We start from the raw sequence: 15543 nt of genomic DNA on the forward strand, positions 1-15543 counted from the left end.
AATGAAAGGATTCAGGCCCATTTGTTGTTCGTGGGCCATCAGATGGTTCCTTCACCGAGAGAGAAGGAGGAAACGGGGCGTCTCCATCTACATATCTGTTCAGGATTTAGTCTGCGAACTCCGTGCCATTACTGGGGGCGATTGACATAAGTTCTGCGAAAGCGTCACCTACTTCTGAAGATGGAAGGAAACAAAAAAATATTTAAGCCAATGGCAAGTTCAGAATCTTTGTTTAAGTATTTCTTACGAAGAACCTTATTTTTCTGAATTCTGCGGGAAATACTTTGTCCTAGATGGAAAGTGCAGCATAAAAGACGACAGTCGGGAAAAGACGATAGTTTGTGTTATTTTTTGCGTTAAGCGAACATTACGATATCAGTGGTGTTGTTACTTTTCAGACACCTTTCCAGTTTATCAGGCTTAAAAAATGTTTTTCGATATACCGGAATCGGGTCCTCGAAAACCAACGCAAATTGGCTATGCTTTAATTCTCCTGATTAGCCGTCCTGCCGCAAACATGCTGTCCCCATCCCGAAGACTCGCATCTCAGTCTGAGGGTTATCGTACGTAACACTCCTGTTCTGTGAATGTTTTTGCGGCCAAATGGCCGCGCTCTTGTACGAATACAGCACGCCACACCGTGAACTTAACAGGGCTACGGTATGGATGACAATGACATTTGAATTAATGATAGCGAAATGAGTCCGACGTTCAACGGCGAAAGTTACTCAGCAGTTCTGTTTTAATTGGTTGAAGGAAAACCTCGGAAAAACATCAACCAAATAATTTGTCCCAAGAAGGATTTCAAATATATACTGGGTGTTCAGTTCAAAATGTGTCATGGCTCGCTGTATGCCGTCATGTGGCTAGCCGATGAGCCTAGAGCATTCAATCTTCCTACACTTCCGCAGACGTGTATAACCTAAGAGGCAGAAAAGTTGCCTAGCAAGTACGGGGTTCATTCTGAAGAGTAGTACCGATACGTACGGTAACGCCGGTAGTGGCAGGAATGTGAACTGTTTGGAAATACGTACTGTCGGGAAAAGGGGCAGAGGGTTAAGACGATTACTTACGTATTTGTTGACATTAACTTCGACGGTCAACATGGACACGGAGCATTTGATTTGTGTTGTGGAATGTTACCGTACGCAACCGATGATAACAAATACCCTGCGTACGACTTGCCGGCGCAAAACACAGTTCGAAAGAGGTTATGGTAGCACACAGACCGTACAGACCGCCATCTGTTGCTACGACGTTCAAGTTATACCGTACACGTTCGCAAGTTCAGATTGAAGAACGCCTTAAATAATAGGTAACTTCTCTAACATATAAGCTGAAACTCGCTTCAAATCGGTGACCCAACAACAGTGACGTCATGACACACTTTGAAATGAACACCCAGTATAGTAGGATGTGGTGTACAACTAGAAAATGGGTCACAGTTCTGCCATCTATCCGCAGTATGCGGAACCCGAATCACGCAAGTGAAGTGGGTGGGCATTGGATACACATACACACACATAAATACTGGGTGTTCATTTCAAAGTGTATCATGACGTCACTATTGATGAGTCAGCGATTTGAAGCGAATTTCAGCTTTTATGTCAGAGAAGTTGTATATTAATCAAGGCGTTCAATCTGAACTTGAGAACGTGTACGGTACAGTATAACTTGAACGTCGTAGCAACAGATGGCGGTCTGTACGGTCTGTGTGCTACCATAATCTCTTTCGAACTGTATTTTGCGAAGTCAAGTCGTACGCAGGGTATTTGTTATCGGTTGCGTACGGTAACATTCCACAACACAAATCAAATGCTCTGTGTCCATGTTGACCGTCGAAGTTAATGTCAACAAATACGTAAGTAATCGTCTTAACCCTCTCCCCATATCTCGACAGTAAGAAAAAAACTCACCTCAGTACATGTTTCGAAACAGTTCACATTCCTGCCACTACCGGCGGCACCGTACGTATCGGTAATTACTCTTCAGAATGAACGCCGTACTTGCTAGGCAACTTCTCTCGCACATAGGTAATACGCCTCTGCAGAAGTGTAGGAAGATTGAATTCTCCAGGCTCATCGGCTAGCCACATGACGGCATACAGCGAGCCATGACACACTTTGAACTGAACACCCAGTATTTGTTGTAAATAAGATGCTTCGCCGTGTTTTCCTCTTCAACACAAGACTATTCTTCCTCCCTTTCTTTTCGGAATAGAAAATGCTTGGATGGCTTGCAACATGCCATTGTAACCAATCGTCACAGAGTGATAGAAGGGGAAGAGGCTTATGCACTGTCTTTGGGTAAAGCGACAGTGTGACGTCATTAGCTCTTAAGAGAAGAGTTTGGACTTCACTGTTTAAGACTGTTCGAATGTGACTTTAAGCCAAAACACAACTTTCGTATATGCAAGTAAGAGCTTCCGGTAATTGTGCTGGCTGGTCGCAATTCGTTTTATTTCGGGCCTTGCTACTGCGTACCACTTCGCCCTCTTTTATATGCGGTTATGTATCTAGAATCTTGTTGGAGATGTGATATGCATTAGACATTTTTATCTGAAGATTTAATGAGAACAGCAAGTTCCTCGGAAACAGAGACTCAGTCAGTCAGTGTAGGTGCCGAAAAGCGTTGCGTCACTGCGCGAATTACAAGTAGGCTACGGTAGGTAGTCATCGTTGCCGAGGGCGTGTGGGCTGTAACACGAGGAGGGGCAGAGTCCGGCAGATCTCACACGCCTCATGTTTCTGTTGGCGTGCTGTGAGTTTCCATCACGATAACGTGTAATCGATACCACTTTAAAAATTGCATTCAGATTTAGGTCTTATGCCTGTAATGGGCACCCGTACCAGTATTGTTCCCAATATTCATACCCATTTGGATACTATGAGAAAACGTTCAGCAATATTCTACTGATGTTTTGCGAATAGTTTTGATTCTATCTGCCGTGTAGTATCGTGCGTTTAGGGCAGCGGTGGCGAAAAAGCGACTCACGAGCACATTGTGGCTCGCAATGCTAGCTGTGCATTTCTCTTGCTTCCTAACTCCCCTAACCCCCACCCTCTCACTCACTGGAGTCAAACTCCGTTCCATTTGTATTTGTCTCTGACCTGCGAGTGGCGTATCGTCGCAATGTCTCCCTCGAAACCATGTACCTCTACAAAAACGAAAGTTTCAAGTAGGATGGGAGGACGAATTTTTTGCTGCCAATATGATGAGAATATTAAATGTATGATTTTTTCACAAGTATTACGAGGAAAACAGTTGCATAACATAAAACGGCATTATATTACATGTCACTCATGAAACATTAAAAGGTTTAGTGTTGTTATTATTATTATTATTATTATTATTATTATTATTATTATTATTATTATTAGTATCATCATCATCATCATCATCATCTCTGTACGTCGATCCTTTTTCAGCAGATATACGAATAATGCGGTTAGATCTTCAATTTAAACTCACAGATTTACAATGTAATGTTATAATGAAAGCTAGATGTAAGGACTTGACAAATGTTGAACTTCTCAAATCTTTGACAAAAAATAAATATCCGAAGCTTTGTTCTTTCGCTTGCTCTGTTGAAGCCATGTTCGGTACAAGTTTATTATTTTCAACAATTAAAATAGTAAAACCCTAATTTAGATCACGACTGACAGACAAATACCTTCGTGATCAACTACAACTAGCAGTAAGTGACATAATTCCTGATTTTGAAACTTTGTCGCAGAGACATTCTGAAGACAGTTAATTTTAGGTTGTGATAATGTGTCCTGTGTTTTCTTATTCATTTCTTTCTTCGTTACACGTATTAAACATTAGTTTGTAACCTTATACTCTAAAAAATTATATTTAAGTGCTTGACGTAAGGAAAATGAAAATCCGTTAATAAGTCAGACAGTTGCTTCACTTCCCCTTCGGGTGTCCGCCTCCCTCCCTCGTTGCAGGTTACACAGTGGCTCGGCGCACGATCACATTTTCGCCACGGCTGGTTTAGGGGTTCATCTCGTTTATTTTATCCCTGTCTGGCTGAATGGAGTGCGTGCTGTCCAGTGCCCACGCTGTTTAGCATTCTGCACAGGCAACTATCGCAGTGTTAAATCTGGCCTTTCAGAGGCCCACCGCTGACCATCCATCACCCTGTCCAGCCCCTCAGCGCAATGGAGCCCTGGCGAGCTATTGACTTGACTCTCTGGAATAATACTGTAGAGAAGAGGCCGTCTGTGTGTTACTGAATATTTCAACAGTGCTGTGGATACGCTTTTGAGATTATGGATTTTGATGGTACTGTTCAGGTGGAGTTAATTATGTAAGGTATGCCTGCCGAATTATATAACGATCAAAGGTTGCCTAGTTATTGATAGCAAATGTTGCAATTGGTTTCTTCTTTAGTTGCACAATGCACGTCTTTCCTTTACTTGCACGACGTCTACGTGGTCAGTAGAGTCCTGCGTTTTGTTACTTTGAATACAAGTTAGGTGTACGTCGATCATACTAGCTTCATTTGGTACGGTAAGGTGCGCGTCAACAGTTCACGCTACGGTCTCTCCCTGCACACTCCGATACTGTGCGTTTACATCTTTTCGTGTACCTGTGTTTTTTTTATTTTAGTTGGTTATTTAACGACGCTGTATCAACTACTAGGTTATTTAGCTTCGATGAGATTGGTGATAGCGAGATGATATTTGGCGAGATGAGGCCGAGGATTCGCCATAGATTACCTTGCATTCACATTACGGTTGGGGAAAACCTCTGAAAAAAACCCAACCAGGTAATCAGCCCAAGCGGGGATCGAACCCGCGTTCGAACGCAACTTCAGACCGGCAGGCAAGCGCCTTAACCGACTGAGCCACGCCGGTGGCTGTGTACCTGTGTTATTTATACAGATTTTCAGAAAACATTTGATAAGGTTGACCATGATATTCTTTTATTAAAATTGAAACAATCTGGATTTTCTTTCTCATTGCTATCGTTAATTAAATTTTACTTGATAGGAAGAGTACAAGTTGTGAACTTTCATGGACATACTTCTAAGCCTTTTACAGTAAATTCTGGTGTGCCTCAAGGTTCCAATCTTGGTCCATTATTGTTTTTTTATTGTTTGTTAATGATATTGTGAATTGTGTACGACATTCTAAAATTATATTATTTGCGGATGATATTAAATTGTATAAAGAAATCAAAACTATATCAGATTGTAAGCTACTTCAAACAGATATTACAAACTTACATATTTGGAGTACTAATAATAAATTGTTATTTAATATTAATAAGTGTATACATATGACCTTTTCTAGATTGAAAAATAGAATTAAATTTTCATATAAAATAGACGCAAAAGTTTTACCTGCAGAAAATGAACATAAAGATTTAGGTATATTATTTAGAAGTAATTTTACATTTCATAGTCATATTAATAATATTATAAATTTGTCCTATAAAAGTTTAGGTTTTGTTATGAGAAATTCTTGTAAATTCAAAGTCAAAACTATAATAATACAGACTTTATAATGATTATCCTACCTATGAGAGTTATGCTACAATGCTTCAACATTTCCGTTTTACTAGTTTGCAAATTCGACGAAATTGTCAATCTTTAAACTTTCTTTATAAAATTATTAACAGTAAGTTGGACTGTGTTGGTTTATTTTATTATATAACATTATATGCACCTAAGCTTAAAACGAAATTTCGAAATTTATTTTACATACCAAGGACAAATACTGAATCCCACAAAAATTCCCCAGTTTTCCAAATGTTACAGTTATACAATAAAGTACATCCTCATCCGAATGTTGATATTTTCAATATGAATTTCTCTAGATTCAGAATTATTTGTTATCATATTTTACAGAGTATTGTTGTTAGTTAATTTGAAGCTACTTTGACACTTATTGTATCAATTTCTCTATTTTTCTTTCTCTTATTTCTATTTTGTTTCAGTTTTTAATAAGTGTACGTTTCCTTTTCCTTGTTTATGTTTTATAAATTAATTTGTTAGTCGTGAACATTGTAATAATTGGGCTTTGCCTGTTATGTTCAACAACAAATAAATAAATAAATACTGTATAAATCGGTTAATAACAGGAATAGTAGGCCTACTCGTGTACAAAATACCACTTGAATTTAATAATAATAATAATAATAATAATAATAATAATAATAATAATAAAGTTTTTGTTTAATGGCAGGTTATATGCAATAAAATATGTTACACAAAACTAAAAATTTTCGGGAGCCAGTCCCTTTATTTTCAGGAGCCACCACATTTTCTCCATACATGCAATGGAAAAACCATTCGAGCTAAGATAAAATTGCATTTACTGAAATATATTAAATATATATGCAATACAAACCACGCTCTCAGAGACGCTCTGAAGCTATGTAGGACAATATCTTGAGATGCGTAACAAATGTAGCAATAGGCCTATCAATATAAAAAGCACATTCGAATTTCTTCCTACAACCGCTTTTGTTAACATGTATTCGTCATAGTGACATAAAAGAAGTCGAAGTTAAAAAAAAAAATTGAACAACTCAATAAACAATTGAGGCATCACATAAACATTTAGTCGCCATGGCTACATACTGCCCGGAATTTGTTTACCTCTGATTTTTACAACAAGTAAAACGTATTAAGATACTTTAGATTTAATTAATTAAGGGTTGGAATTAACAAATGAAAAAACATAAATGTCAGCACAAACTTAAGATAAAACAAATCATGAGTGCGTGCATTACCAGTCTCTGCACATTACATGAATGACTGTAAACATTTTCATTGTTTCAAATGAAAAATTGCTCCTTCTTTCCGATCAAATACATGTTCTTCTTTCTTAATGATGTGCTGGTAACCAAATTCTTCTATTGGAGCACTAATCTCCAAGCACCCAGCTTTCTTTCGTTTTCTTATGTTCACTGAATTGCAGACCTAAACTGTGTAGTAGGGTCTGGTGCCGCCTATCTATACTCCATTCATGTCCACAATGTTGCGGGTTGCTTGGAGGCTTGACGTAACCAATCGCAGAACTCTAATGATGAGTCAGCTAGGGGCGAATTTTGATGACCTAAAAGTTAAAAATGGCACTGAATGTAGGCTTACACCATTATTTAGCTACTACTACTGCTGCTGCTACTACTACTACTACTACTACTACTACTACTACTACTACTACTGCTGCCGCCGCCGCCGCCGCCACCACCACCACCACCACTAGTAGTTTACTTCTTTCATTGTTGATGTAATAAAATTAATTATTGAGAAGCTGTTAAATTTGACATAAAAGCGGATTTGACCGACCGTAATTGAAGGATTCAGGGCCTTAGTAGGCCAAGCGTCATTTATTAAAAACGGAGAAAGCAAGGTGTTAAAGTTAAGTGAACACCATAGTTTAATGAAGATTGACATATCATATAGTTTGAATGTGTATACTTTATATTACTTGCTATATGTTTCCATTGAATTATGATGACTATTTCGTTTACATGACGTCATTCCATTTTCGGCCAATGAAGTGTAATGAAATTTTGAATTCCAACCAATCATAGTCATACATCGCGATAATATCTGCAGCTCGATTTATCACTATCAATTTATCGCATGGTCGTTCTTTTGTTTAGTCAGTGTCGCCAACTGTTTCCACGTAAATCGTTGAGCATGAATCCGTTGTACTAAATAAAGTGCGAAATCCTTTCACATCTACATCTTCATCTTCTAATTCCATGCCCATTGTTTCTAAAGAAAATGGCACTCATTGTTCATTTAATTAATGTACAGTATTAATCAGGTTATTTGTAATTATACTATAAAATGTTTAAATTAAATTATGATTTCAGCAGATAATGAAAACGTATTTCTGTTATAAAAGCGCAGTACATGTAATTAACGTTTTTAAACCTGTATTTCGCTTTTCTCAATTGGCATTACTGAATAATATTAAATTTCTTTATTGCAGTAATCGTTATTCATCTATTTCGACTTCACAATGTCTGAATAGGTTAAGTATTCATAAATATACAATTATTAACATTTTGTGAGCGAATTTTAGGGATATATTATGTACATTTTTATTTTATTCACGAAATAGTCCTAATAAATCTCAGACCTCTTGTGACATTACTGTAGATAACTTCATTTTAACCCTTGTTTTCTATGGTTTTAGTAAATGGCGCTTGGCCCACTATGGTTCTGAACCCTTCAATTACTGTAACATCATTTTTAAATCACAAAATTAAATTTTATTTAGACGCTAATGTTTAAAGTTGTATTTATTTATCAATTACAATTTAACATAAGCGATTTTGCATCAATAACCTCAGAGTTCCTGAAATACAAAATGTACAACAGTATTTACTTTCATGGAGACGAATATTTAATACATCGGCTCTTATCTCTTGCACTGTTGATACTCCGTAGACGTTTCAGTAAGATGTCAGATATGCCTGTAGTTGCAAATAAAATAAAATTGAACTTTATGTCACGTGGCCATCCTTGTTTATAAATGACACCAACAGTCGTGCTTGTAATTTTATTTACCAACAGAACTCGCAGAGCAATTGTTTGGAAACGGACAGCCGTCAGCTGTTAACTGTCAAGGCCGTTGATTTGCTGGTTTTGTAGCTGTTGTGTTGGCAGCAGCGGCTCTCAGGTGCGCCCCGCGGTGAGTGAAAGTCAAAGCCTTAGTGGAGTGCAGGCCTCCGCGGTGTTCGCAGGTGTCGTAGTGTCTGTCCGCGCGCTTCCTGGAAGCCCTGTGTCGTCGTGTCATTTGTTGTGTGCGACATCTGCTCATCGCTTGCCGCCCCGCAAGTTTCCTGTGGTGTGTGTTTGGCGTGTCCGTAAATGTGTGCTTGATTGGAATTTGTTTAGTTGCCATAGTGATTTGTATAGTCAACTTTTCTTTAGTTCGAGTGTGCAAGCCTTGATTTGCCATGAAAGTGTTGTTATCGACGGTTAGGTGTGAAAATTGAGGGCGGATAGGCCAGGGAAGGACCTGTTCTGCGTGGGAACTGAGTTCAGTATTTTTTTTCGTCAGAAAAAACTAATTTAGGTTGCAGAATATATATATATATATATATATTTTACAGGCCATATAGCAATTTTAAGCGATATAATATGTGATTTCTTTTCAAGTTTATAATGTTATTCTGTGCACGGAAGTTTATTCATGGCAATAAAAGCAGCGGATCATGTTTCAATTTCCGATGGGGATTTGTCTCTCTGTTGTAGTTTATACGATTGTTCTTTGTCTCGTGTTAGACGAAAGTGTTACGCCATGCTGGTTCAGTGAAAAATTGTCTCTGATAAAGGAAAATGAATATGTTGGAAAGGTTACCCATTGAAACAAAAAATAAAGAAACGATAGATTAAATATGAAGAAATTATGGTAATCATGACATCAATCAAAAAGTTCTGCTCTTAATTTTGACTTTTCCCCAACCTACCCCCGTTTTGTTTCTCCCCCTCTTATTTTCTTGTTTGTCCTTAGTCATTGTGTCCCTTTTTTTCCCTACTAAACCCATCTTCCACCGCATTTTTTTTTCTTCTTTTCCAATTAATTTTCCTTTCTCGTCTTATTTTCTTCTTCGTTAATTTTTCTTCGCTGTTAATTTTTTTTTTCCCTCGTTTTCCTCAAAACTTTTATTTAATTTTTTCCTTCGTATTGCTCTTCATAGATTGACTCTTTTCATTGCCAGCACTCTAGGATTATGAATAAACACGCAAAGTTAATAAATTTCATGTTTATGTGATACCATGCCGCATGAAACTACACAGTGCAACACAAGACGAAAAAAATCGCTTACTACGGAAGATAAAACGCACAGTGCTTTTGTTCTACACACACAAGATTAATGTCTTGACTTGTTTTTCCTTATTTGGTGATGAAACTGACAGATCTTACTCCCGTAACTTTACAAATATACGTTATCTGGAAAAATAAACAAGCGAATTTGCGTAAGGTTGACGAACAGTGGTAGGTTAGGTTTGGTTTGTTTAGGCTTTTGGTATGTCTTACGTATACATTTTTGGTACGTATCTATAAAACGAGTTTTCGTAAGGTTGAAGATAAGTGACAGGCTAGGTTTGGTTTGTTCGAGTTTTTGGTATATCTTGCATATACCTACTTTGTTGGTAGATAGGTTCACAGAGTTACCCTGGACCAAAGGAAGGAATAGACCTACTTTCCCGCGTGCAACATCATGGTGGTAGCACTGGGTTATGTGGTCATTGCGTGTGAAAATGTCGGAGAAGGCACCTTGCGCTAGAATATCCGATAAAACTGTAAGAATGCTATTCCCTGAGTACTGCATCGCGTTTTTTGTTACATTTTAGTCTGCCAGTTTTTCTGTTTATACACCGTGTTGATTCGTTTGGTCGTCTCTTGAAAAGGTGGATAGAAAACTGAAGACCGTAACGGGCTTTACGGCCTAGTACTTGTTGTGACGATGATGAAGACTGCTTTGTTTTGGTGCATCCTTCAGAAACAAAATGTAAATTGTGTGGACAATTTCCGTTGTTCTAAGCACCCTTACATCGCTAGGGAAAAGGGACATCTCTCAGTAAAACTAGGAACTTGCGTTTTTGAGACAGCTATAAGGGAGTAGCCATCTTCACATATTTTGCTGAATGCAGTTCTTTAGTTCAGTTTAATTTAGGACCCTACAGAACTCGGAATTAATAGTACTGTAGTTCCTTTTGGCACACTGTCCGAAAAAAAAAAAAAAAACTTTTATGCTCGACCATGCCGAAATGTAGTAATTATACACCTGGTAGCAGCCCTTTAATGGACCTCATTAAAGTACACCTATTCATTAAAGTTCAGGTGTTCCACCAATCAGAAAACACCATTGTAGCAATATGAAAGCGCAAGTATCGATTATTCTCGGATATGCAATCGAAAGACAACTAGCGAAACGTCACGGAGGCTGGAAGGTTATGTTCTGTTACTATAATAATTAGCGTTAATTGTAAATAATATTCAAATAAATTCAATTTGTCATCTCGTTTTTTAATGTCTAAATCAATTTCAAGGTTATATCAAGATTAATGTTTATTTCATTCTCTAGATTATATCAAGGTCAATGTCGACATCTGTTTCTCGGAAAAAATCAATACTTTCGCGTCTGCGCACATCTCACAATTTACGAGATATTGCACAAGGTCAGCTCCGCTCCCCAGTCAGATAAGAATAACATGAATACTTATGAATAATTTAAAGTTAGAAATATGGTCGAGCATAAAAAGTCGTATGAAACTTGCCTATAATGGTAATTAAGACGCTCGTATGAAAATTATGAAATTCGCTTGCGCTCGTTTCATAAACATACTCGCGTCTTAATTACTACCATTATTGGCTCGTTGCATAATGTACTATTATGATTTTGAGCAAAAAAAAAAATCGGAAAAAGCGAGCTTAAGGTAATTACGGTGATTTTGGAAGTGGAAATGGTCGAATTTGCAAGGGATTTCTTTCGGAGATGGATTTCAAAAGTTAAGGATTTTATAGGGAAATATTTCAAGCAGTATGTACGCCCGTAAGCCTTGCAGGGAATCACAAAATATTGGAGAGACGTGTTCACGCACTCACACACAATGATTGACAGCATCATATCATCATCTGTTTCGTAATATCAAAGATTGTAAATGTGCAATGGATGCAAAGCGCAGTTCCGAGTTGCTGTGTGGGTCTCCGTGCCCTTGCTCTGAGGTGGTATAAGGCTGTCGAGAGGGACAAAGACTGTGTAGAAGAATTACTTTTGTTGCCAAGGAATGCATGTTTACAGTGGACTAATACGGTTTGCAAATATGATGGTTTTTTTTTAAATATGGTATAATGCGTCTTGTATTTTACTGTGACTTACGTGGACTTCAGACATTTGTATTCATCAGGGATGCAAACCTCTTCGCTAATTAATGCCACAGCTACCTTTTAAAATGTTCTGTTTTCGCACTTAATTATGCCACATATTAACTTACAGAAAACTTTCAAAAAAAAAAAAAAACTAATATTTACAGTATGTATACAAGGTGAACCGTAAGTAATGTCATTAATTTCAGAGGGTTATTCTTTGGGATATTTCAAACAAAAAAGCTTAATTCAACTTTGCTTGTCTTTGCTTCCTTTTCGAGAAAAAAATGGTTTTATATTAAACATTTTATAGCGTGTTTTGCGGAAGCAGTGATTTAATTCCAATATGCTCTGTCCCATTGAGAGAGCAGTGTATGAAAATCGATAAATTATGTATGTTAAATATATATTAAGTCTTCCTTTACTGGTTCACTAATTCGTGACGTGAAAATCTCAAAATCTGTTTTTCTTAGTCAGTGTCATAATCAGGGCGCGGATTTTGATGACCTAAATAATCCTAAAATGACCCCAGAATGTTATAAAATTACCTAAAATGATGAAAAAAAGATCTTAAAACTAAAAATCCTATACATGAGTAGTCAAAATCCTACCTTAAATTAATAGCTCTCCAGACTGTGTATTATGGTACTCCCATATAAAAATATAAAATTTCTCACAGGGACAAAAATTTTCCCACAACCTATAGTCTGAGCTACAATTAATAATTAATTAGGTTATAATTAAATGTTTAACTACAATAAAAGAGAAGGATAAATGTATCACTCACTAAATCTCCTCAATGGGCTATGTAGCATAGAATATCCCGATGGCGGAGACTAAAATGGGACGTTCGTGACTTCAAAGGAGCTGCAGCTCAATTCTTTTGTTTGAAAGGCAGAGCGTACAACTCAGCCGAGAGCGTCATCTCTTATTCTATTTCTCTTTTTTCCTTTTGATATCATTCATCATCGAGAAAATCCTTTCGGATTCCTCATTTGAATGGGATAGTGTCAATACTAATTTTGCAAGTTTTCCCATATTGGTAAATTTTTATTTTGTCATTGAAGTCCTTAACTTAAATGACTAAAAATTCACCTTAAAATAAAAAAAAAAATTGTCAAAAAAGCCTTCAAACTTTAAAAAGACCAAAAATGCCCTTAAAATAAAAAAGACTTACAATTAAAACGGCGAGAAATTAACCAAAAAATTACGTAAAAACTATACATTTATGTGACCAGCAGCTCGTATCCAGGATTTATACATTTACGGGAGTTGCAAAGGATGTAAAGAAAAAAAAGGTAACGTCATCAAAATCCGTGCCCTGGTCATAATATTTTTTATCTTCATGCTTGGTATAACGAGAAAATAAAAGCCCACATTATCGAATGCCCTTTTAATGATAGTATATCCCTGCTATCCAGACAGCCTACTCTTCGTCCACTGTGGATCACAACCTTTGTATCTGTTCTGTTTGTTTTATTATGTTGGTGCTCGGATCTGACTGCAGGAAGAAGACTGCATATTAGATTGTTTTGCTAGAAGTTCGTTACAAGGTTTCTGTAATCGTAACACAGCCCGCACATGTACACGATGCGGGTGAGGTTAGTGTAAATATTGTGAGGCTGCCTTGCAAAGGTGCTGCCGTTGTGTTTCAGAGGTAATCTATCCTTGGCTATAGCGACGACCAAGGCATGTGCATGGCACATTGCATAAGTACCGACGTTGAGTGACGCGCTGTCCTTCGTGTCTTTTGTTACGTCATTTAGTGTTTATCGCTTTATTTTTGCACATTTTGGTCATTAAGTGACGAATGAAAAGATTACCATGGACAATGACTCGCGTTGTGCAGGCTGCTGATAGCTTTCCACCAAACCAGACCAGCAGTCTATACGTCATACATGGACACAATTTTCGGTTACGTGAGGCACTCGATTTGAAATAGTTTGTTTACTAGGAGAGGAGACTGCAGAGTAGGATGGGAAATATAAACTGTTGTGACCTGCGTCACCTTATCGTAATCGCTAAGGCGGTCAGTGGCGAATTATTAGGAAAGCGCTTGGTTGACGTGAGAGACTCGAAAACTTTTATTCAATTTAGCAAATTAATTCGGCAGCTTTAATCATAAACCTCTTTACTGTTTCTCCGTAACTGAATTGATTTAAATCACAGGCGAGAAATAGCGTAACTAGCCAATAATATTCCATCACGTTGTCTACGTTTATTTTCTTGAATATTCTGGCGTTTCTCAAGATTACTTAATATATTTGCACGTTCTCGACCTAAAATAATTTCAGAAAATCATATTTCGTTTTCTATGCACATTTGATATTTTTTTATAAATTTCTTTTGGAAATAATACGTACAAACAACATTTAATTCCTCTTAGCTCTTAATGCAGCGTGTTTAAGGTATAATGTCGTATTTAGTATACTATGCAAATGTTAAGATCATAAATTTTTTTCGGAATAGTACGAAAAATAACATTTAATTTGTCTTACCTTCTAATTGAGCATGTTCTTTATGACATAAGGAGTAATGTCGTTGTATACTAAATTTATTAATGCCTAATAGGATTTTCGAGCATAACATAGGCCTACATCGTATGTTCTCCCCTTCTAAACAGCAAAAAAAAAACTCTTCCTCCCATTTGTCATGAAATAATCGTTTTCTAACGCGTACACACTGCTTTGATAATGTCATTATGCTACCACTGATATTGCTAATGAAACTGATATAGAACCTCCCACGCGTGAGGGAGGAAAGGGGACTGGGAAGATGTCACTCAGAGCGATAAGCTCTGTGAAGGTCAGTGAGGCACAAATTCTCAATTGAGGCACGATGCCCAAGTATGCTATAGGTGAAATATCATGTTATATATATCGTCACTGCGTCTCCAAAATCCGCTATGTCGTTTTAAAAGAATTTTTGCAAGAGAAAGAAAAAAATCATTGTCACTTTTAAGTCCCTTGATTTTCAAAACTACTTTCGGTATAATTTCAATCATTACATGATAAATGAGGAAATTATACGGAAAGGGATTTGGAAATCAAGGGAATTAAATAGAATACTTTCTTTCTCCTGCAAAATCTTTTTAAAACACATAGCGGATTTTGAAGGCACAGTGACGATATACTGCTAGATGTCTGGAAATCAACCTTCTGTTGAGAGAGAGAAATTTCTAAAAAATCCTGACTGTCCTACATTTTGAGAAAGAAACATCCATTAATTTTAAAATCATTTAGCGACTTGGAAAATTACGGAAATAGTCACAACTCTTTATGGTAGTCTGGCTATTGTCGAAGTTCAGTCATTCAACAGTCTTTAATCTTTTCTATCGTGGAAGTGGACGAAAAGTGTCGCAACAGCGTGTTGAAGTAGACAGAAATTATTTATTGCACTGATTCATTTGATTTCGGTCGTCGAAGAGTGCTGAAGTAGAATGCTTAGGCCTATTAGTAGTGATTCAGTTAGTTTCAATATTCTACGAGCGCCAAGGGTGTGCGCAAGGGGAGAAGTTACCGGGTTTGTATTCGTCAATAAATACAGACGTGGACAAATTATTAGCAAAATTGAAGATTTTTATTACATATTTTTACAAAATATGATTCTTCAGCTTAGACTACAGTTGACATTTTTGCGTATTTCGAAATTATTAGCAAAATTGAAGATTTGTTTTGTATATTTTTTTTTT

At 37.1% G+C, this 15543-nt stretch overlaps 1 protein-coding gene across 5 annotated transcripts in view; it reads left to right on the forward strand.

The window, feature by feature from the left end:
* Positions 1–15543, forward strand: part of LOC138714634 (mitogen-activated protein kinase-binding protein 1-like) — a 525862-nt gene that overhangs the window by 211235 nt on the left and 299084 nt on the right. Inside the window, exon 1 of one of the 5 annotated variants that reach the window (XM_069846672.1) lies at positions 8639–8822. The exons of the other annotated variants lie outside the window; for them this stretch is intronic. The gene's annotated coding sequence lies outside the window, so the exon portion shown is untranslated. Of the gene's footprint in view, positions 1–8638; positions 8823–15543 lie in introns of those variants that run through there. 5 annotated transcript variants of the gene reach the window in all.

Source organism: Periplaneta americana, chromosome 15, assembly GCF_040183065.1.
Source record: "Periplaneta americana isolate PAMFEO1 chromosome 15, P.americana_PAMFEO1_priV1, whole genome shotgun sequence".
Lineage (NCBI taxonomy): Eukaryota > Metazoa > Arthropoda > Insecta > Blattodea > Blattidae > Periplaneta > Periplaneta americana.